Raw genomic sequence first — 24621 nt, 5'->3', positions numbered from 1 at the left:
GTGTGTTCAGAAGGTTTTAATTTCAGCAGGAGACGTCATGTGTATTTATTTAAAAAGCACTTAAATTGATGATGTCATGATCTAGCTATACTTGTTGAAACTTGTTAAGAAAGACAGTCTCTTGCATGCAGTCTTTCAGTCCCAGCTTGGCCCAGAAGAATGGGCCTCTGGCCTGGAGTACATCCCTTACCAAGAGATAGGGAACCCACACTACCTTGCTGGGCTTATTACTTTGTGTGGGAATATCTTTCCCTGTGTCAAACTCAATGCACTCCTTTGTTCTGCTGAAAGACACGCTTCAATGACCCTCAGGCACACCTTGAATTTTCTGTATTTCATATCCTCTAGGGGAAAGATTGGGGTCCTTATACTGCAGCAAAAATTGGGATGCGTGCAGTCACGCTGCCTGTGATAGCTATGGAATAGATTTGTTGGCCGAGGGGAACTAGTGCATTGCAAAGGATTGGATTTTGTGTACACGTTCTTCCTTTTCTTGCTACAAATAAATACGGTACCACTTGGACTGGTGTGTGTATTATCTGTTCTCAGCAACCTTTAATATTGCACTAGTGTCTTCCCTGGGTGTCACTTATTTGCCTTTCAAGCTTGGCTGCACTCGTGTTATACTCTATCAAGCACAGCCTGACCACCCAGTGGATGGTGAAACAAAGGTTTTCCATCTCAAGCTTCAATAAGGATTGTGCTATGGTTTGGAGGTAGGAAGGGAATTACAATTATTATTCATCCATTAGTACTGATTACCATTAAGAATGGATAGTCTGGCAAATAGCTGGTCTATCAGCTTCTATGTTGTGCTTAGGTCACAGAACATTGGTCAATCTAGCATCAGTTCAGTTGACTGATTTGTGCCTTTGGTACAAATGTCTTAGATGGACCACGTAGCCATTCCTCTCTTGGGTCTCATACTCTCCCTCTCAAGATTTTTTCCAGGGTTAACAGGTGAGTCTCCTCCCTGCTCTGGATCCCCAAACTTCTCCTATTTCACATTTAGAGGAATCTCCAATCCACTTCCTCGCGTAAGCTCTACTTTCCCTATATTTTTTCATATTTGACATTGATTACCATTAAAACTAGAATCTGAATCATTACCAACAACTATATTACCTATTTTTCCTTGAACCAAAGGCATAATGTTTAAAACATTCCATGAAGAAAGGGGCAGTATGTCTAGTATGGCAAAGAAGGAGGAGAGTAACAAAAGAGTTGTGCATATTGAAATTATTTAAACATTCATATTCTGCCAAATTTGTATATAAGTGTGCATATTACTTTCAATAATTACAGAGATATAAATGGGTCTTAAAAATAGCAAAAAACCATTTTGTCAAGTTGGAGTCAAGGAAGTATGGAAATTCTCCCCATTTTAAGTGTTCTTTAATTATTGGCCTTTCTGTGGTTGAATTTATATTAACAAAGATAATTGGATATTAAGGCAATTAATCAGAATGCTCAGCTTAAAAATAGCAGTTGAAAAATAAGTGAAATTTCCTACCGAATTCTACAATTTGGTCTTTATACAGAAAAGATTGATTAGGTAGATGCTGAACCCTTTTCTTTACTCTTCAGAAAAGATTGTTCTCTAATTGTCACTGTATGTGAAGTAAAATGAAGATAGATAATACAAATATTCTGATTGACCAAAAGATTAAAATTGTGAGTCTTCCAAGAAATACGTGAGGATTCAAGAATATCTTATTGCAGTTTATTTTTTTCTGACTGGTTTTTTTTTTCAGCCACCATCTTCTAATAACGCACAACTACATCTTTTCTTGTTAGAACATGTTATCCAGCACTTTTTGATTACATGTTCTCAGATAATAGCTGGGGCAGATTGACCAAAGGAGAGCAATTTCTTTAATCAGGATAACATAATGATTCTATCACAAACTTTAGACAGGACTATGGATATCACCAATTTTTTTTTCTGGTCTTTTAATAGCATTGTATCTTTAGTAGAATTGAAGACAGGACCTTCTGTAGGTCTCAATACAACTTTATAAAAGACCATAACAATGCCTTACGAATCAAATCCATTTGCTGTTCTATAGAAAAGCAAGTTTTTTAGTAACTTGGCCATAACCTGAGGACAGGGACCCTGCAAATATTAAACAGTGGAATGTAGTGAACAGGAATCTGAAATTTCTGCCTGGCCAAAGCCAGTGGCCTTTGGCTTCTCTCTGTTCTTGAGTCATTTTATGGGAATCAGTTTCTTCATCAGTGAAAAGAGGGTGCTGTCCAACATATTCTGATGTCCTTTTAGTTCTAAAGTTCTTTGGCTAATTACCTGGAGTCCAAGTGATGCCCTCAATCTGGCTGGTATGTAATAAATATTTGATGTTTATGAACAATGTTTGACTTATGTATGTGGAGAAACACATGCTATATGGAAATACCATGGTGTCTTCAATACATATTATTTTGGGAGCAGATTAATTTGGGAGCAATGTGATTAAAATGTATGAATACTTTGTTTACTTAGGTCAAAGAGAAATAGTTGTTTTTTTAAAATAATGTAAACTAAGGGAAAATAAAATACTCAGTATACTAGTTTAAAATATTTTTCAACTAGTGGTTGGAATATGTTAAATGTAAATATGTTAAATAACATTATTTATTTTTATCTTTGATAAGGTGCCATATAAGTGGTTGGAATATGTTAAATGTAATGAATATATTTAAAAGAAAATGTTTAAGATATCTGAGATGTTTATACTTTGTGAATACAACCAGTATATTCATTATTTAAAAATATATACTGGACGAAATCAATATTTACATAAGAAAACAGACTGCAGGTTTAAATTTGTCTGTCAATAAGACTATAATAGAATCACGTGTCATGTATTTGTATGACCATTAAAATTTGAAATAGAAAAACAGAAAAGTATGCTTTTAGTTAACGTGTCTTACATGTATAGAATGAATTGACAACTTTCATGTGTATGAATTACTAATAATAGTTTACATTTTTAATACATGTGCTGCTCTAAATAATTACCTATATTTGCTCTTTAATCCTTTTAACAACCCTATAAGGTCTTTACAATTATTATCATTATCCCTATCTTGCAGGTGAGGAAATTGAGGATCAGAGATGTTCATTAATTTGTCTAAAGGCACACAATCATAAGTGGTAGGCCCAAGATTTAAACTCCAGTATTCTGGTTTTATGCTCTTAACCAACTGTAATATTGGTTTTTTGTCATGATAATTTCTGAAAGAATTACTAATCATGTGAAATGCATTACATCATTTATTTACAAGTTTACTAAGGATAAAATTGACCTTTCCATGTGTTCAAAAAAGTGCATTGTTTTCTCCTTTATCCACATTTACAATTTCTGTTTTTTTATCCTTTGTAAAACTAAGAAGCTGTACTATCAACTTTTTCTTTTGTTTTAATATGAGACCATCATTCAATTATATGATTTGCTAGCATATATAGGATGCTAGGATATATCAATGCGTTTTTTTAATCTCTTGCTTTTAATACGTAGGGAACCAATTTCTGATGAATTGCTGAACCGAGAACTATGTTCTCTGTAAGTTATAAGTAGCCCATATATGTCTCTTTTTATTCTTTAGGAGGCCTTATTTAGTTATGTTAACATCATCTCAGCCCAGAGTGTGTTCCCTCTAGAAATCATCGATCATCTGTTTTAGTCAAGCAGCTGACATTCAATCAATCACATGTTAATATTACTTCACTTCTTATTCAGAGGTTTCAAACATCTATCTCTTTCACTCTCTTTCAAAACCTTAAATGGGACTGACAATTATAATGATGTATCTTGTGATACAAAGCATAAATTGTAAATAAGTCACGAATAGTAGTCACAGAAAAGAAAGAAGGCTGAGAAAAAACCCCAGTCAGATAGTGTGCAATAGTTCCTTCCTTTAGTCAGGGAAATAAATGCTTGTTTGCAATAGAATCTAACTATTATAAGACCCTTTAAGAACAATTCCTGTTGCAAAGTGAGAACATTTGTAGTTCCGTTTAAATAACGCAGCACTTCCAGTCTGTGAAAATAGATAAGCTTCCAGGATTCTTTTTGTGGAAAGATAAGTCACATGAAAAAACAAAACCAAAAACCAAAAAACGCCTTAAAAAAATACATTGGTAGACATATCTTAGCAGGAAAACATTTTTTTGGTGCTGGACAAATAGGTATGTGTGTTTGATTTAATGGCTGTGTTTCTGTACTCAACTGAATTTCACAGGGTCACATTGATACATGGTTAGATCAGAAATTATACAGATTCTAGTGAATTCTTATTAAAATCAAATGCTTTGAAAAATTGCAATATTTTGATTTGATCATCTAAAAAAGTTGTATCATTTTAGTCTTATCCAAATTCACTCAGAATATAGATGAAACTGTTCCATGTAAGTTTTACAATTTTTGGTTAAAATTTTGTCTTTCTGAATTGTGTTTATTCTAGAAATCATATTGCTCATTGCTTTTGCAAGTAGTGAAGAGCATTGTTTAGGAATATAAATCAGTTAGGATGCTTTGTGGAGCAAGTGACTGAAAAATTGGCTTAAGCTGGTTTAAAATAAGAAAATTTATTTTTTGTCAGGGATGGCATCGAGGTAGATTGCTTCAACAGCTCAGTCTTCTCATCAAGGATCCAAGTTCTTTGAGCTTCTCCACTCTGCTGCCTACAACATCAGCTTTACACACAGGTTGATTTTCTTTATGATTGTGAGGTAACTGCTATGTGTTTTGTTCTTGTCATGTGAGTGTGTATGTGACACACACACAGAGAGGATTTCTCTGTGAATACGTGAATTAAACTGGGATAACTGAGGAAAGAGGAGAAAGGAAGAGAGGATGCTGGGTGATCATCCGTGTCCAACACAGGAAAGCAATGTAACATAATGATAAATATTTTTGGATAGCACATTTTAATAAAGTCTGACTCCACTAGATTAATATTACTTGGAGCAAGATTTAAAACCGTGTTGAAAAAAAATTCCCGTTTCCTAATTCTTACTTCCTTTTTGAAATTCAGTTATGATCACTTAACATGGAGACTCTAGATTCTGAATTATACAGCTGCAAACTGGAATATTTATTTATTTATTTATTTAGTACATAAGCATGTGTGAAAGTGGGGAAGGGGCAGAGAGAGGGACAGAGAATCTTAAATAGGCTCCACGCTCAGCATAAAGCCATTGTGGGTCTTGATCCCATGACCCTGGGATCAATCATGACCTGAGCTGAAATCAAGAGTCTGATGCTTAACTGAGCCACCTAGGCACCCTAGAATTCTTTTTTAAAATATTTATTTATTTGTTTGTTTGTTTATTTATTTATTTATTTATTTATTTTGAGAATGAGAGAGAGAGAGAGAGAGAGAGAGACAGACAGAGCCATCAGGGTAAGGACAGTGACAGAGGGAGAGAGAGAATCCCAAGCAGGCTCTGTGCTCAGCTCAGAGTCTGACATGGGGCTTGATCTCACAACCATGAGATCACTACCTGAGTGGATATCAAGAGTTGTACACTTTACTAACTGAGCCACCCAGGCACACCCCCCCCCAGAAGTTTTAAATGTAAACTAATTTTATGAATTTGTGAGCTTTTATTGTATTCACCTCTTATGGCAGAGATTGCTGCTTCTTCTCTCAAGTTTTCAATGGGCCAGAGTTGCTTAGAATAAACACTGCTTAACAGACTCCTTTGCAGCTAGATATAGTCATTGATAAAGGTCTTTGACTTGGATGTGAGTGGAAGTCATGTGTGCAACTTCCAGTTTACACTTTAAAGGGAAAGTATAATATTTGATGGGTGGTAAACACAAGAAAGAAGGAACCTAGACAGCTGGTCACTTTAAAGAGAAGATCTAATGTATCAGCCTAGATACTTCCGTCTGCCTTGTAAGCTAGTTTTAATCTAGGCTGAACTTACATATTAATACAATAGATAGCCAATATTAACATACTATCTAGAAATAAGGGGTGATTCCTTGTAACTAGAAGCTGGATTACAATCTTCCTGAGTACAAAATAAAATGTACTTCTTGTTTTTGAATATTATTAGGAAAAAGTAGTGTTGTATGGAGCTCCTGATATTTTTATTTTGATCTTATAGTTTTTTTAATGCACACAGCAGATTTAACTGTTTTGAATGAATTTACTCATTTTAAGGTATCAACATCCAATCACTTCACTTAAAATAATCAAACCGTTTGTGTATACACACACACACACACACACACACACACTCACACAGCATACATCTCCACTGTTTACTGTCTCAAAGCATTTTAACAAGGTATTGTGCTGGCAGAATTAATTAGATCTGAAAACTGGTATAATAAAAACAATAAAAGCCATAAGAATGCATTAAAATAGAATACCAAAATAATAGAATGTAAGGTTTCTAAAGTTGTATTTGACTAGTCAAATGTTCCTTAATAACTGGATGCATGAGAATACATTGTTCGTTATAATATTAAAGGAATGTAATGAAATGGAAATTGAGGCAATAGAGAATTCAGTATGCACAATTATTTTAAATTTAAAATCTTCCCCATAATGAACATAGCTAAAAACATAGAAGACAAATGATAGAGAAATTAGAAGCAATTATCAAAGGAATTCTCAGCAGAAATTTCTGATTTAAATTAAAGCCTATGATTAAAAATCTGCCTCTTTGTCCTTCTCCAGTCTTCCCACAATCCACTACTACACCACCATGTAACTTAATTTCTTTTCCTCAAAGGCACTCATGCTCTGATCCATAACAAGAATGAACATATCAGATTTATGTCTTTCTGGCTTCTGCTTCTATAATGGGCTAATACTTAATTTTAAAAAGAACAAAATGGAAATATTATTGAACAGTGGCCACGAAAAACAGAATTATTTTTCGCCTACATAACGCCATTAATTTTGTGAATGAAAAGGAGAAAGTTTTCAAATTCTTTTTTATTGATATTTGAAATATAGCACGGTGTATTTTGGTAACTGGAGCTGACTTACAACCATTTAGGTATCCCAAACATTAAAAAGATTATAGTGCATCATCTCCAGATACAATTCATTTATTCATTCAAAACTGATTTTGAACATCTGCTCAGGGATTGTTCTAGGTGCTGGAGACAAACAGTAAAATAATATTACTTGTTCTTATTATGTTTGTATTCTGGTGATTAAAATCAATACTATATCATAAAACAAGTATGGGGCAATTCAGCATAGTTGTATTTTTTGATGAAACCTATTATGATTCTTTGGGAAATATAAAGTTCCTTATACATGGTGTTTTTTGTGCATATAATAAATTTCATATTGCCTATTATACACTGATACCATTATTTGCTGACTGTTTTGTCATTTTTCAGAAATCATTGATAATTAGTTATTTTTAAAGTAGTTATTAAAAACTCTTCATCTAATCTTTTGTCTTTCCCTTTGGATGGAATTGCATTTTATAAAAGGTCCAAAATGACCATATAAAAAACTAGAGAAACTTGAAGTGATTTTAAAAGTCGAAATAATCAGTTGTGGGTTTTTTGTTTTGTTTTGTTTTGTTTTTCTATTTATACCCAAGTTACCTAGCATATAGTGCAATAATGATTTCAGGAATAGAATTCAGTGACTTATCCCCTACATATAACACCCACTGCTCAACTCATCCCAAGTGTTTTCCTTAATGCACCTTGCCCATGTGGTCCATGCCCCCACCCACAACCCCTCTACCAACCATCATTTTGTTCTCTATTTTTAAGAGTCTCTTATGTTTTGTGACCCTACCTGTTTTTATATTATTTTTGCTTCCCTTCCCTTATGTTCATCTGTTTTGTATCTTAAATTCCACATATGAATGAAGTCATATGATATTTCTCTCTCTCTGACTAATTTCGTTTAGTGTGATACCCTCTAGTTCCATCCACATAGTTGTAAGTGGCAAGATTTCATTCTTTTTGATTGCTGAGTAATACTCCATTTGTGTGTGTGTGTGTGTGTGTGTGTGTGTGTGTGTGTGTGTGTATAATGTCCTTATCCATTCATCTGTCAATGGACATTTGGGCTCTTTCCATACTTTGGCTATTGTCAGCAGCACTGCTATTGTCAGTAGTGCATGTGCCCCTTTGAAACGTTGCTCTTGTAACCCTTGGATAAATACCTACTAGTGCAATTGCTGGGTAGTAGGGTACTTCTATTTTTATTTTTGAGGAACCTCCGTATTGTTTTCCAGAGTGGCTGCACCAGTGTGCATTCCCACTAGCAGTGCAAAAGGGTTCCTCTTTCCCCACATCCTCGTCTGTTTTTGCCTGAGTTGTTCATTTTAGCCATTCTGTCAGGTGTGAGGTGGTATCTCATTGTCGTTTTGATTTGTTCCCTGAGGATGAGTGATGTAGAGCATTTTTTCATGAGTCTGTTGGCCATCTGAATGTCTTCTTTGGAAAAGTGTCCATTCATGTCTTTCACCCATTTCTTCACTGGATTAATTGTTTTCTGGGTGTTGAATTTGATAAGTTCTTTATAGATTTTAGATACGAACCCTTTATCTGATATGTCACATGAAAATATCTTCTCCCATTCCATCAGTTGCCTTTTAGTTTTGATGAGGTCCTAATAGTTCTCTCCAGAGACATGTTGAGTAAGAAGTTGCTGCGGCTGAGGTCAAAGAGGGTTTTGCCTGCTTTGTCTTCTAGGATTTTGATAGCCTCCTGTCTTAAATTTAGGCCTTTCATCCATTTTGAGTTTATTTTTGTGTATGGTGGAGGAAAGTGGTCCGATTCATTCTTCTGCACGTCGCTGTCCAATTTTCCCAATACCATTTGCTGAAAAAGACTGTCTTTGTTCCATTGGATATTCTTTCCTGCTTTGTCAAATATTAGTTCGCCATACGTTTGTGGGTCTATTTCTGGGTGATCTATTCTGTTCCATTGATCTAAGTGTCTGTTTTCGTGCCAGTACCATACTGTCTTGATGATTACAGCTTTGTAATACATCTTGGAGTCTGGAATTGTGATGCCTCCAGCTTTGGTTTTCTTTTTCAGGATTGCTTTGGCTATTTGGGGTCTTTTGTGGTTCCATACAAATTTTAGGATTGTTTGTTCTAGCTCTGTGAAGAATGCTGGTGCTATTTTGATAAGGATTGCATTGAATATGTAGATTTGGGTAGTATAGACATTTTAACAATATTTGTTTCTCCAATCCATGAGCATGGAACATTTTTCCATTTTTTTGCATCTTCTTCAATTTCTTTCATAAGCTTTCTATAATTTTCAGTGTATAGATTTTTCACCTCTTTGGTTAGACTTATCCCTAGGTATTTTATGGGTTTGGTACAAGTGTAAATGGCATTGATTCCTTGAATTCTCTTTCTGCTGCTTCATCATTGGTGTACAGAAATGCAACAAATTTCTGTGCATTGATTTTATATCCTGTGACTTTGCTTAACTCATGAATCAGTTCTATCAGTTTTTTGGTGGAATCTTTTGGATTTTCCACATAGAGTATCATGTCATCTGCAAAGAGTCAAAGTTTGACTTCCTCCTTGCCAGTTTGGTTACATTTTATTTCTTTGTGTTGTCTGATTGCTGAGGCTAGCACTTCCAACATTATGTTGAATAACATTGGTGAGAGTGGACATCCTTGTCGTGTTCCTGACCTTAGGGGGAAAGTTCTTAGTTTTTCCCCACTGAGGATGATATTAGTGGTGGGTCCTTTGTAGATGGCTTTTATGATCTTGAGGTATGATTCTTCTATCCCTATTTTATTGAGGGTTTTTATCAAGAATGGATGCTGTATTTTGTCAGTTTCTATCTCTGTATCTATTGAGAGGATCATGTGGTTCCTATTCTTTCTTTTATTAATGTGTTGTATCACATTGATTGATTTGTGAATATTGAACCAGCCCTGCATCCCAGGAATAAGTCCCACTTGATCGTGGTGGATAATTCCTTTAATGTATTGTTGGATCTCTTTGGCTGATTTTTGCATCCATGTACATTAGGGAAATTGGTCTGTAGTTCTCCTTTTTAGTGGGGTCTTTGGTTTTGGAATGAAGAAAATGCTGGCCTCGTGAATGAGTTTGGAAGCTTTCCTTCCATTTGTATTCTCTGGAACAGTTTCAAAAGAATAGGTGTTAACTCTTCTTTAAATGTTTGGTAGAATTCCCCCAGAAAGCCATCAGGCCCTGGACTCTTGTTTTTTGGGAGATTTTTGACTACTAATTCAATTTCTTTACTGGTTATGGGTCTGTTAAAATTTTCTATTTCATTCTGTTTCAATTTTGGTAGTTTATATATTTCTGGGAATTTATTTATTTCTTCCAGATTGCCCAATTTATTGGCATATAATTGCTCATAATATTCTCTGATTATTGTTTGTATTCCTGCAGTGTTGGTTGTGATCTCTCTTCTTTCATTCTTGATTTTATTTATTTGGATCCTTTCCTTTTTCTTTTCTTTTCTTTTCTTTTCTTTTCTTTTCTTTTCTTTTCTTTTCTTTTCTTTTCTTCTTTTAATATAATTTATTGTCAAGTTAGCTAAAATACAGTGTATAAAGTATGCTCTTGGCTTCTTGAGTAGTTTCCCATCATTCATCACTTAAATACAATACCCAGTGCTCATCCCAACAAGTGCCCTCCTCAATGCCCAATGCCTATTTTCCCCTCTCCACACCCCCCATCAACACTTAGTTTGTTTTCTGTATTTAAGAGTCTCTTATGGTTTGCCTCCCTGTTTGAAACTATTTTTCCCCTTCCCTTTCCCTATGATCTTCTGTTAAGTTTCTCAAATTCCACATATGAGTGAAAACATATGTTATCTGTCTTTCTCTGACTGACTTATTTCACTTAGCATAATACCCTCCAGTTCCATTCACGCTGTTGCAAATGGCAAGATTTCATTCTTTCTCATTCGTGATTTTATTTATTTGGGTCCTTTCCTTTTCCTTTTTGCTCAGATTGGCTAGGGGTTTATCAATTTTGTTAATTCTTTCAAAGAACCAGCTCCTGGTTTCATTGGTCTGTTCTACTGTGTTGTTTTGTTTTTCATTTCGACATCATTGATTACTGCACTAATCTTTATTATTTCCTATCTTCTGCTAGTTTTGGTTTTATTTGCTGTTCTTTTCCTAGCTCTTTAAGGTGTAATGTTAGCTGGTATATCTGAGACCTTTCTTCCTTCTTTAGGAAGGCCTAGTTTGCTATCTACTTCTCTCTTATGGCCACCTTTGCTGCATCCCAGAGGTTTTGGGTTATGGTGTTATCATTTCCATTGGCTTCCATGTACTTTTTAATTTCTTCTTTAACTTTTGGTTAACCAATTAATTCTTTGGTAAGATGTTCATTAATCTCCAAGTATTCGTTGTCTTTCTAAATTTTTTCTTGTGGTTGATTTTGATTTTCATAGCATTGTGTTCTAAAAATATGCACGGTATGATCTCAGTCTTTTTGTGCTTGTTGAGGGCTGATTTGTGTCCCAGTATATGATCTATTCTGGAGAATGTTCCATGTGCATTTGAGAAGAATGTGTATTCTGCTGCTTTAGAATGAAATGTTCTGAATAGATCTGTTAAGTCCATCCGGTCCAGTGTGTCATTCAAAGTCATTGTTTCCTTGTTGATTTTCGCTTAGATGATCTGTCCATTGCTTTAAGTGGGGTGTTGAAGTCCCCTACTATTATGGTATTATTATCAATGAGTGTCTTTATGTTTGTGATTAACAGATTAATATATTTGGATGTATACATGTTGGGGGCATAAATGTTTACAATTGTTGGATCATGGTGGATAGACCCCTTAATTATAATATCATGCCCTTCTTCATCTCTTGTTATATTTATTTTAAAATGTAGATTGTCTGATATAAGTATGGCTACTCTGGCTTACTTTGGCAACCTTTAGCATGACTGATGGCTCTCCATCCCCTTACTTTCATTCTGAAGGTGACTTTAGGTCTGAAATGAGTTTCTTGTAAATAGCACATAGATGGATGTTGTTCTCTTAACCATTCTGTTATCCTCTGTATTTTGATTGAAGCATTGAGTCCACTGACATTTAGAGTGAGTTCTGAAAGATCTGAGTTTAGTGCTATTGTGTTGCCTGTACAGTTGGAGTTTCTGGTGGTGCTCTCCGGTCCTTTCTAGTATTTGTTTTTGGTCTTTTTTGTTTTGTTTCATCTTTTCTGCCCTCAGAGAGTCCCCCTTAAAATTTCTTGCAGGGCTGGTTTAGTGGTCACAAACTCTTTTAGTTTTTGTTTTTCTGGGAAACCTTTATCTCTCCTTCTATTTTGAATAACAGCCTTGCTGGATAAAGAATTCTTGGCTGCATATTTTTCCAATTCAGCACGTTGAATATATCCTGCCACTCCTTTCTGGCCTGCCAAGTTTCTGTGGATAGGTCTGCTGTGAACCTAATCTGTATTCTCCTGTAGGTTAAGGACTTTTTTTCTCTTGCTGCTTTCATAATTCTTTTCTTGTCTGGGTATTTTGTGAACTTGACTATAATATGCCTTGTTGATGGTTGTTTTTGTTGAATCTAATGGGAGTTCTCTGTGCTTCCTGGATTTTGATGTCTGTGTCTTTACCCACGTTAGGACGTTTTCCACTATGATTTGCTCACTTAAAACTTCTACCCATTTTCTGTCTCTTCATCTTCTGGGACTTCCATAATTTGGATGTCATCCCTTTTTAATGAGTCACTGAGTTCTCTAAGTCTTATATTGTGATCTTTTACCTTAGTTTCCCTCTTTTGTTCTGCTATATTGTTCTCCATAAATTTTTCTTCTATATCGCTATTTTGCTGCTCTGCTTCATCTATTCTTGCCCCCATGGGATCCATTCGAGATTGCATCTCAATTACAGCATTTTTAATTTCATCCTGACTAGATTTTACTTCTTTTATCTCTGCAGAAAGGGATACTACGCTTTCTTCTCATTATTATAATAAAATATTTATTATATATTAAGGAAGTAAAATTTGGAGGAAGAAAAAAATTAATAAAATTATAAATAAAGTTAAAAAATTTAAAACAACACAAAAATCAAATAAAGGAGGCTCAATCTTAGGCGTGTTTTGGTCTGGTTGTTGAAATAAGCTTGGTAGAATAGAGAAAAAATAGAAAGAAAAGAACAGAAAAAAAAAAAGAAAAAAGTAAGAAAACATTTAAAAGTTAAAAATATATATAAGAAAATAGAATAAAATGAAATGAATAAAGTAAAATATAATAAAAAATCTAAAAAATAAGTAATAAAATTTAATTTTATTAATTTATTATTATTTATATTTATTATTAATTTATATAATATATAATATAATATAATATATAATAATATATATTATATATAAATTATATATAATATATATAATAAATATATATTATATATAATATAATATAAAATAATATAATTATATAATAAATATTAATTTATTATCATAATAAATTATTAATAATATTTTAATATATTAGTACTAATAATATCAACAATTAATGAATAATGATTCATTATTGTTAACAGTTAATTAATAATTAATAATATTAATATCATTAATAATAATAATAAATTATTATTAATAATTTATTGTTTAAAGTAAATAAAAATTTAAAAAATAAGTAATAAAAATTTTAAAATTTTTATAAAAACAGAAAATAAAAATAAATGCTTTCTCCTTCTGTATCCAAGAATAAGAAAAGAAAAGAAAAGAAAAAAGAAAAGAAAATAGATGGACCAGTGAACAGAATGAAATCTGAATGAAATTACATCCAGTTTCCCCTAGAAGTCAAACTATGAAGCACTTCCTAGTCTGTACACTAAGCAAGCGGCAAGTGCTTGGTTGGTGCAGTTGGAAGGGGCTTGGTGTAATGGCTCTGTGCTCCACTAGTTAGCGCTGCTTAGCTTACTGGGGCTGATAGGTGTGGTTCACGTGTGCAAGTATGTGCATGCATGGGAGAGGTGAAAATGACGTCACCTAGCTTCCCAGTCTCTAGCACCAGAGTTCTGCGCTCTCACCGACTGGCAATCAAGCACCCCTCCTTTGTCTCTGGCTTCTGTCCAGTCCCTGCTTCTACACTGTCTGTGTCCAAGCCGTCAGCCTTCCAGGCAGCACCTCCCTCCCAAATTTTATCTCAGATGGTGTTTCCAAACCCCTTACTTTTGAGGGCTCTGCAGCTTGGATCCAGTCTGACCCTCTGGGGGAGGGTCTTGGAGAACAATGGCCGGGTGCTGGCTTGCATCTGGGAACATTCAGGCAATTGCGCTGCTGTTGAGGCTCAGAGATTGTGGCCAGGTGCCTGCTTGCCCCAGAAAAAGTTTGCGCGATCACACAGCAGCAGCAGTTTAGGATTATAGTAAATCACAACACACAACTGGTACCAGGTTTCACTGCACCCTAGTGTCTTTGTTCCAACACCAGCAAACGTGGCTGTTCTCTGGGGTCCGCTGGGACCTTTGCCTATGGGGTGGCCGTAAGGCCTCTACCAAATGACCTCCTAGCAGGGGAACTGCTTCTCCTCCTGTGGAACACAGATCCCTCGGACCTCACTGTCTGCTCCTGGGAATTTGCCTTTCCCACTAGAGCACTGCCAGGTATTAAATTCCAGAATTTCTGACTCTGTGCTCTCCTGTTTATAGAGTCCTAATGGTATTGGACTCCTTTATCCTTTCTCTCTTTCTTGTTCAGTCACTTGTGAGTGTTTCCACTCTTTCTCTTTCTCTCCAGCTATTTTTTGGGGGAGTGCTTTTCCTGTATTCTCCCCCATTTCTCTGTCCTCTCTCTGCAAAGACAGCTCCCTTCCCTCCACGGCTTCTCTCTTCCCCAGTTCACCTCTCTGCGTTGTGTACCTGCTGAGTTCTGTGCCTCAGATTATGCAGATTGTTGTGTTAATCCTCAGATCAATTTTCTAGGTGTGCAAAATGGTTTGGTGCTGATCTAGCTGTATTTCAAAGGTGAGAGAGGCAGAGAATTCCCATGCTGCTCCTCCATCTTGGCCCCTCCCTCAGCAATTGTGTTTTTTGGGAAGATTCTGTTAATCAATTTTCTTGTGGATTCTGCATTTTTATATTTACATAATTCAGTGTATACTTTAGGAGGAGATATCAGAGAATTTTTCAATGTGATATTTTGTACATACAAAATAATCTATGTAATATAAAGCCACATTATTAACCATAACAGTAAAAAATAGCAAGAATGTAACATTCTATTTAAAAGCTAGACTATTGTTAATATTATCTTATATGAATAATTTACAGGAAAAATACTTGTTTTTGGAGGTTTTTTTTCAGTTCATGTCCCCCTTATATTTTAACTGCCATCTGTACAATATTGTCAGCATTAACTTGAGAAATATGTAGCTATTTTCTCCTTTTTAAATGCCGAAGTTACATTTTATTTTGTGACAATTCCAAATGTATGAATATATGGCAAGAACAATATAAATAACTTTTTTAAAGGAAGTATAATTGGAATACAGTATCACATAAGTTTCATGTGTACTACACAGTGATTTGAAGGTTATATATAATATGAAATGATTACCGTAATAAATCTAGTTACCGGTTGTCACCATACAAAGTTAGCACAATATTGTTGACTATATTCTCCATGATGTACCCTACACCCCCAGGATTTATTTGTTTTATAATTGGGAGTTTTTACCTCTTCATTCATTTCTCCCCCCATCCTCCCCCCCCCCCCCTCAGCCTCTTCTCCTCTGGCAACCATTAGTCTGTTCTCTGTATCTATGAGTCTGGCTTTGTTTTGTTTATTTTGTTTATTAGATTTCACATGAGTGAAATTATATTTGTTTTTCTCTGAGTTATTTCCCCTAGTATAAAACCCTCAAGATCCATCCATATTACTGCAAATGGTAAGATTTCATTCTTTTTTTTATGTCTGGCTAATATTTCATTGTACATACATACCACATCTTCTTTATCCATTCGTCTATCGCTGGTTACTTAGGGTGCTTCCATATCTTAGCTATTGTAAATAATACTTCAATGAACGTAGGGGTGCGTATATTTTTTGAGTTAGTGTTTTCATTTTCTTGAGATGAATACCCATGAGTGGAATTACTGGATCATGTGGTAGTTCCATTTTTTTTTTTTTCAACGTTTATTTATTTTTGCGACAGAGAGAGACAGAGCATGAACGGGGGAGGGGCAGAGAGAGAGGGAGACACAGAATCGGAAACAGGCTCCAGGCTCTGAGCCATCAGCCCAGAGCCCGACACGGGGCTCGAACTCACGGACCGCGAGATCGTGACCTGGCTGAAGTCGGACGCTTAACCGACTGCGCCACCCAGGCGCCCCTGGTAGTTCCATTTTTAATTTTTGAGAAACCTTCATATTGTTTTCCATAGTGGCTGCACCAATTTACATTCCCACCAACAGTGCATAAGTGTTCTTTTTTCTCCAATTTCTTGGTAACATTTACTTTTTATCTTTTTTATTTTAGCTATTCTCACAGGTGTGAGGTGATGTTTCGTTGAGATTTTGTTTTGTATTTCCCTGAGGATTAGTGATGTCAAGCATCTTTTCATGTGTCTTTTGGCCATCTCTATGTCTTCTTTGGAAAAATATCTTTTCAGATCTCCTGCCTATTTTTTATTGGACTGTTTTTCTTTCTTTTTGCTATTGAGTTGTATGAGTTCTTTATATATTTTGGATATTAGATCTTTATCAGATATAGCATGTGAAAATATTTTCTCCCATTCAGTAGATTGCCTTTTCATTTTGTTGATGGCTTCCTTTGCAATGCAAAAGACTTTTAGTCCCAATAGTTTAGTTCATTTTTGCTTTTTTCACACTTGCTGAGGGAGTCAGGTTCAAAAAATAAAAGTCACTAAGACCAATAATAAGTTGCTTATCACCTATGTTTTCTTCTAGAAATTTTACAGTTTAGATCTTACATTCAAGTCTTTAATCCATTTTGACTTAAATTTGCATAGAGTGTAAGATAGTGGTCCAGTTTCATTGTTTTGCCATGTGGCTGTCCAGTTTTCCCAATGCTATTTAAAAGACTGTATTTCCTGTTGTGTATTCTTGCTTCCTTTTCTGTAGATTAATGTATCATATATGTGTGTGGTTATTTCTGGACTCTATTTGTTCAATGTACCTGCTTTTGTCCCAGTACCAGACTGTTTTGAACTACAGTTTCGTAGTTTGAAATCTGGGAGCACGATATCTCCAGCTTTGTTCTTTCAAGATTGCTTTGGTTATTCAGGGTTGAAGCTTATGCTTATTTCTTCTAGTTGTGTGAAAAATGCCATTGGTATTATGATAGGGATTTCATTGAATCTGTAGATTTCTTTGGGTAGTGAGGACATTTTAACAACATTAATTGTTCCAGTTGTGATCATGGGATATCTTTTCATTTATTTGCATTTTCTTCAGTTTCTTTTCTTAAAATTTTGCAGTTTTTATTATACAGATCTTTTACTTTCAGCTAAGTTTATTCCTAAGCGTTTTATTGTTTTGATATTATTGTGAATGGCATAGTTAAATTTTTTTTCAGATGTTTTATCTTTAGTATATAGAAACACAACTGATTTCTGTATGTTGATTTTGTATCCTGCAACGAATGCCATTTTATTAATTGTTTGATGGCTTTTTTGCTGTCCCTTGTTCCTTTCTTCCTCTTGCTGCCATCCTTTGTGAAATGATTTTCTGTAGTGGTATGCCTTAATGCTGTTCGCTTTATTTTTTGTGACTCTAATGTAGGCTTTTCCTGTTTAGTTACCATGGGGCTCATATTAGACACTTTATAACAGTCCATTTTATGCTGCTAGCAAATTAACGTCAATACATATATAACTCTACCCCTTTACTCCCCCTTTTATGTTCTTAATGTCACAATTTAACTATTTTTATGTTGTTTATTCATTAACAAATTATTGCAGCTATAGTTATTTTCAATACTTTCAGCATTTAAACTTTATACTCAAGTGGTGAATATGCCACCATGTTATACCAGAGCACAGTATTGAGGTATTATAAATTTGATTATCTACTTACCACTATCAAAGTGTTGTATGTTCTCATATATTTTCATGTTACTTGTTAACATCCTTTCATTACAGCTTGAGGAACTCTTTTAAAGACACCCTGGTAAAGTATTCTTGGTTGGCAGGTTTTTTTTTCTTTCTTTCTTTCTTTTTTTTTTTTTTCCTTTTAGTACTTTGAGTATATCATACTTTTTTCCAGCCTGTAAGATTTCTACTGAAAAATCTGCTAATAGCCTTATGGAGGTTCCCTTGTAAGTTATAAACTTTTTTCTCCTGTTGCTTTTAAGATTCTTTCTTTGTCTTTGTTCACATTTGATTGTAATGTGTCTTTGACAAGGTCTCTTTTAGTTGATTTTGTTTGATCGTGTACAAGCTTCATGAACTTGGATATCTAAGTTCTCCCCCAGTTTGGGAAGTTCTCAGCCATTATTTCTTTAAATAAGTTTTCTTTTTCCCTTTTTTGTCTTTTCTCCTTCTGGGACTCTAATAATTCCTAAATTTGTCCTTCTTATAAGTTTCATAGATCAAGTAGGCTTTCTTCTCTCCTTTTCATTCTTTTTTCATTGTTTCCCTCCGAGTGTATAATTTCAAAGTCTGGTCTTCAATCTCATAGATTGTTTCCTCTGCTAAATGAAGTCTGATGGTCACCATCAACAATATCCAAAGTGTGGAAAGAGCTCAAATGTCCATCAACTGAAGAATGGATAAAGAAGATGCACACACACACACATATATACACATATATACATATATACATACATACATATATATGCATACACATACAATGAAATACTACTTGGCGATCAAGAAGAATGAAATCTTGCCATTTGCAACAATGTGGATGGAACTAGACTGTATTATGCTAAGCAAAATAAATCAGTCAGAGAAAGGCAAATATATGATTTCATTCGTGTGGAATTTGGGAAACACAATTGATGGTACTGCTTTACTACTGCATTTTTCATTTCATTCATTGTGTTCTTAAGCTCCAAAATTTGTGTGATTCTTTTTTGTGATTTCTTTGATCTCTATGTTAAACTTCCCATTTTTCCTCCTGTATTGTTTTCTTTATGTCATTGGATTGTCTGCTTGTGTCTTTTTGTAGCTCATGGAGCTTCCTCAAAATAGCTATTTTGAAATCTTTGGTAAGTTGCAGAAGTCTCTAGTCAGTGACCAGAAGATTGTGATTCTTTGGTAGTATTCTTTGATTTTTTTGTGTTCTTTGAGGTTTTGCATTGTTTTCTTCACATTTGAAGTAGCAGTTACCTTCTCTAGTTTTTACTAACTGTTTCTAGAAAGAGATACATTCTGTTAACCCTGCTGACATTCTGAGGTTATCTAGAAATTCTGTGGGTACACCTGCTTCATGCTTCTTGCTTCATCTTGTGGCAGAATTCTTAAGCTTATAATGCCTTCTCTGGAACAGCAATATATAAGGCTCAGTGCTGACCACCCTTTTTGTTTCCCCAAAGGTGTGGTTAAGGCTCAAGTCTGTGGTTTCTTCTGGCCTGCAGATTCAGCTGACTTACTGTGCTTGCTCACTAGTTTGACAAAGCTCACTCATACTGCTGTTGGAAGCATACAGGGGGAGCTGGCTGCAGGATGGGGGTATGTGTGATACCCCCATCACACTGTGGAGCACTGTTGGTGCCTGTGGGTCATTTGGGGGATCTGAGATATTCCCAGCAGCTCATAGAATCCCTTCGTGATGGAATGAGTGATACAGTTAGCATCCACATCCCTTTGATGTTCTCTGAGAGTTCTATCTGTCACTTTCCCCACCTCATATAAGTTGTGATTTGCTACTCTTGATGGCTAGAGAGTGAAATGAGCCTCTTTGGCAGTGTCCCACACATCTGGGGAAGCTGGGTGCTCACTCACACACTCTCCCTTTTCCCCTGGGAAAAATCATGGGCCCAGGAAAAACTTTCTTGGCCCTAAGCTATGCCATCTTAGGGCAAGAGTAATATAAAGTCAAATTCTTCCTCTTACCCACCCTAGGGTATCCAAACTCATATATATATATATATATATACACACACATATATATGTATATATATATATATACACATACATATATATGTATATATATATAATTTTTGTTTTTGTTGTTCCATTGGAGTGCTGTTACTTCTCTGGAAACTGGACTTCCACAGAGGCTCTCTCATCCATGAGCGATTATCTGTCATTGTTCTCTAGGGGCTCCTGGACTGTGGCTGACTATAAGATATACTAAAGGTAGTTATTTATCTTCTCTTATAAATGACTATTTTAATTTCTAGCTTGATTCTGGAATTTTTGGTAGAGACTCTAAAAGAATCCACAAATAACGATTATTGCGAAACTTTTTCCCTATACTATAAAAATATTTTTTAGTTTGCTTTATTTTTACATCACCTAAGTCCTCAAGAAAACTGTTCAGTATATTGATGATAGAGGCTATTGATACTGATGTTGATACTGACTTTAGACAGAAATCCTTGTGTGTTTTATTAAGATAAATGTTTATTCTTTATTTTTATATACTTAAAAATATTAAGGAATTTTCATTCTATCCTAATTTATTAAAAACATTTAAAAATTAAGACTACCTGTTCGTGTTTATAAAATATATTTTTAGCATCGATGTCCATAACTAACTGTATAGCTTTTCTTCCCTTATCTCTTCATGTAATGCATTTCTTTAAAATTTTTTTTAACGTTTATTATTTATTTTTGAGAGAGAAAGGGACAAAGTGCTAGTAGGGGAGAGGCATAGAGAGAGGGAGACACAGAATCCAAAGCAGGCTCCAGGCTCTGAGCTGTCAGCACAGAGCCTGATGCCGGACTTGAACCCACGAACTGTGAGGTCATGACCCACGCTCAAGTCAGATGCTTAACCGACTGAACCACCCCGGCACCCCATGCATTTCTTTTTTTTGATGAACTCATGCAATTCACCTGTAAAACTACCTGAAACTGGTTAATTTTAGGGACTATATATTTTACAAATTCTTCAATTACTTTTATGTAATTTTCTCTTTTGATACTTTAGTCACTTAAATATTTTCTTAAAAACATCTATTTTCAAGTATTGGTATACCATATCATATAAGATTTATTTCATAGTAGCAGTGAGGTAATGTCAGCTTTACTGCCACAGAGAATAGGAACAATATCTTAATTATTTCTAATTCCTTTAGAGCCTTAGAATAGTGCCTTGCATATTGTGGGCGCTTAATGACTGTGTTGTATTTGAGGTATAGTCTGAAAAAAGAATTATAGTGAAAATTTACCACTTTTGAACCTCTACACTTGCATAAATCTTAGAATAGGAAAATGAATTTCTGATGACAAAGTTTTAATACTTAACGTATTTGGGGTATATAAAATATGTTAGAGAATATACATTTATTATAGCAAATGAAGTATAAAGATGCTGGTCTTACTTAAAGGTAATTATGTGAAAAAAGTAGCATTCAAAAGGTATAAAAAAACTGTTTCATATTTTCAGTATATAATTAACCATCTTTACATTTATTCAGAAAAGAAAGTAATAAACCACTTGTAAATAATGGTAGTCTTGCATTCTATATACTTACATGTCAATAATCTAAACGTAAATTTTCTCCTGTTCTTAGTTACACAAGTTTGTTTTTGAGATGGTGCGGAGACAGGTATCATTACCATAGCTGCAGTTCCATTTTCTAAGGATGTAAATGTACTCATGTAAAACATGGAGGAAAAATGAAGTTCCACTACTATTGAAAACTATAGTGCATGGAAATTAAATCAATATGTGGCTTTTCAAAACAACATGGTGACAGCTGAGAAGTGACATCTGAGTGCATTCCAGGAAAGACACAAAAGTAGTAGGTGTCTATTAAAATATCAATCACAGGTAGAGGAATAAGAACATATCCTTTCCACATTTTTATTGCCTGATGTTCTGTCCTTTGGTTTCTTGGGATTAATAACACCAGTAAGGAGGAGGCTTTTGTAAAAATGAGTAAATAGGACAGGCTTTAAGAAAATATAGAGAGCTTTTCCTCTATTACTTGAAATTGACTTAGCTTTACTTTGTAAACTTTTGAGCAACTGTAGTGATATGCTCACATGTCATCTAGGTTAATTTACTACTCAATAACTAGTGCCAGTGATAACAACTTCCTTATGAGGACAATTAAGGTATTTAATGATGCCATAGATAAACCATGGAAGAAAACATATATCTAGGTATTAAATAGGAAGAAGTAAACTCGGCCCTCAATTTTGAGGAGCTTAGATGATGTCAGTAGGTATCTTACCAACAAATGCCCATGGTCCTTTCAAAGGCTGTAGTACATGATAAAAGAGTGAGGAAAAAAGGGTCAGAGAACAATTCAGTTACTATAAGACAAAGGATAATAGTAAAAACTAACAGCAGAGTACAATTTGTCCAAAACAGCTTCTAACTGAATTGTATCCTTAACAGTACTGATTTTTTTTTTTAGTTTTAAATGTTGTTTATTCTTGGGAGAGAGAGAAGGAGAGGAGAGAGAGAGAGAGAGAGAGAGAGAGAGAGAGAGAGAGAGAGAGATTGCAAGCAGGGGAGGGGCAGAGAGAGGGAGACACAGAATCCTAAGTGGGTTTCAGGCTCTGAGCAGTCAGCGGAAATCCCAAGGCAGGGCTTGAACCCACAAACCTTGAGATCATGACCTGAGCTGAAGTGAGACCCTTAACTGACTGAGCCACCCAGGTACCTCTTAACAGTACTGACTTAAGAGGAATGCCAATAAAAAAAATCATCTAGGATCCTTGTAATAAAAGATTTAGTCAGATGTTATGCACAATTGGCATACTTTTAAGGCATGCTAGGGTATTTAGTAAGTTTGTATCAAGATGTATGCACACTAAGGTATAAGATAGTTCCTAAATGACATTTGGTTATATTCTGAAAATTTGATGTAAAATGGTTATTTGAAACTTACAATATATTTTTCAAATCAACAATGTTATAATTGACCTTTTGTCTTCCACCTAATTCAGAAAATAATTTAGTCCATGATCTAGCTTAAATCTTGTCAAATAGAAAATAGATGAAAACCATTCAGTTATAGAAGTGTGAATTAAACTGAAAACTAAGCTTAAGTAAATAATCATTTCTTATTTACTTTGCATTTTAAATGTGCTCAAGGAGAATGAACTTGTTTATAGATTAATTGAAGAAATCTGTAAAGTTTTTGAAAGGAACTTCTGGGCATTTTTATAGATTTTACATGTTTTTTATTATTTATTTTTTAAATTTATTTATTTTTGAGAGAGAGAGAGAGAGATTGAGACCAGGGAAGGGGAACAGAGAGACGGAGACAGAATCCCAAGCAGGCTCCATAAGTGTCAGTGCAGAGCCCGATGCGGACCTTGAACTCACGAACTGTGAGATCATAACCTGAGCTGAAACCAAGGGTCAGTGGCTTAACCGACTGAGCCACCTAGGTTTCCCTAGACACCTCATTTTAAAGAGCCTCATTTTAACTCAATAACCTCTTTAAAGTCCCTACTTACAAATATAATCACATCCAAGGTAGTGGGTTTAGGGCTTCAACATATGAATTTGGGAGGTTGTGGGGGGACACAATTCAACCCATTGTATAGCCGTAATATGATTATGGCTAATTTGGATTGGTAGAATTCTTTCAGTCCTAATCAAATCACTGTTAAAGAATGGAGAATAAGCAATTGAGGAAAAAAATGGAGGTGGGAGAGCCATGAGGAGAATATTTTTTAAGTTAGTTGGTAAGAATGGAAAAATATTGGGAAGTAAGATGTGTGCATGTGCAAAATTAACTGAGTCTAGGGAAGTCTTTACCAGGGAATTAAGTGACGTTAGAGGGATCTGTGAATCGGTATCCTTTTGTAGGTAGGTTGCTGTGTGAATGGAACAAAAATGAAATGAGCTGAAAAAACTGGGTAGGGGTATGGAGGGGAAAGCAGTGTGTGACCTACTGTTTACATTCACAAGTAATTCACAGGTTGAACATTCATTATCTTGGAGTTGTAAATTACCTAACATTAAGATATCATCCATTTATATTTATATTGTTTTTAATTATTATGTTATTGACATATAATTGACATATAGCATTATGTTAATTTTAGGTATCAACATAATGATTTGATATTTGTATATATGATTACAAAATAATTAACACAATAGTCCAATTAACATCTGTCACCGTATATAATTATACAAATTTGTTTTCTTGTGATGAGAACTTTCAAGATCCGCTCTCTTAGCTACTCTCAATTTTGTAATACAGTATTATTAACTATAGTCACCACTCAGGCACATACCCAGAATTGGAATTGCTGGATGGTATGGTATTTCTATTTTTAATATTTTGAGAAACCTCCATAAAGTTTGTCATAGTGGCAGCACTAATTTACATTCCCACCAATAGTCACAAGGGTTCTTTCTCCTTTTTCCACATCCTAGCCAACTCTTGTTATTTCTTGTCTTTTTAGTAGTAGCGTTCTGACAAGTGTGAGGCGATATCTCATTGTGGTTTTGTTTTGCATTTCTTTGATGAGTAATGATGCTGAACACCTTTTCATGGGTGTTGGACATTTTTATGTCTCCTTTGGTAAAATTCAGATCCTCTGTCCCT

At 34.8% G+C, this 24621-nt stretch overlaps 1 protein-coding gene across 1 annotated transcript in view; it reads right to left on the bottom strand.

Annotated features, from left to right (window-relative positions):
* The window catches only part of LOC124508304 (peroxiredoxin-1-like), a 108535-nt gene that overhangs the window by 6284 nt on the left and 77630 nt on the right, over window positions 1-24621 (bottom strand).

Source organism: Lynx rufus, unplaced genomic scaffold (assembly GCF_022079265.1).
Source record: "Lynx rufus isolate CCGP_SWC_20201006 ecotype Redwood Valley unplaced genomic scaffold, mLynRuf1.p SCAF_13, whole genome shotgun sequence".
NCBI classification, from domain to species: domain Eukaryota; kingdom Metazoa; phylum Chordata; class Mammalia; order Carnivora; family Felidae; genus Lynx; species Lynx rufus.
This window is presented reverse-complemented; position numbering and strand designations above follow the sequence as displayed.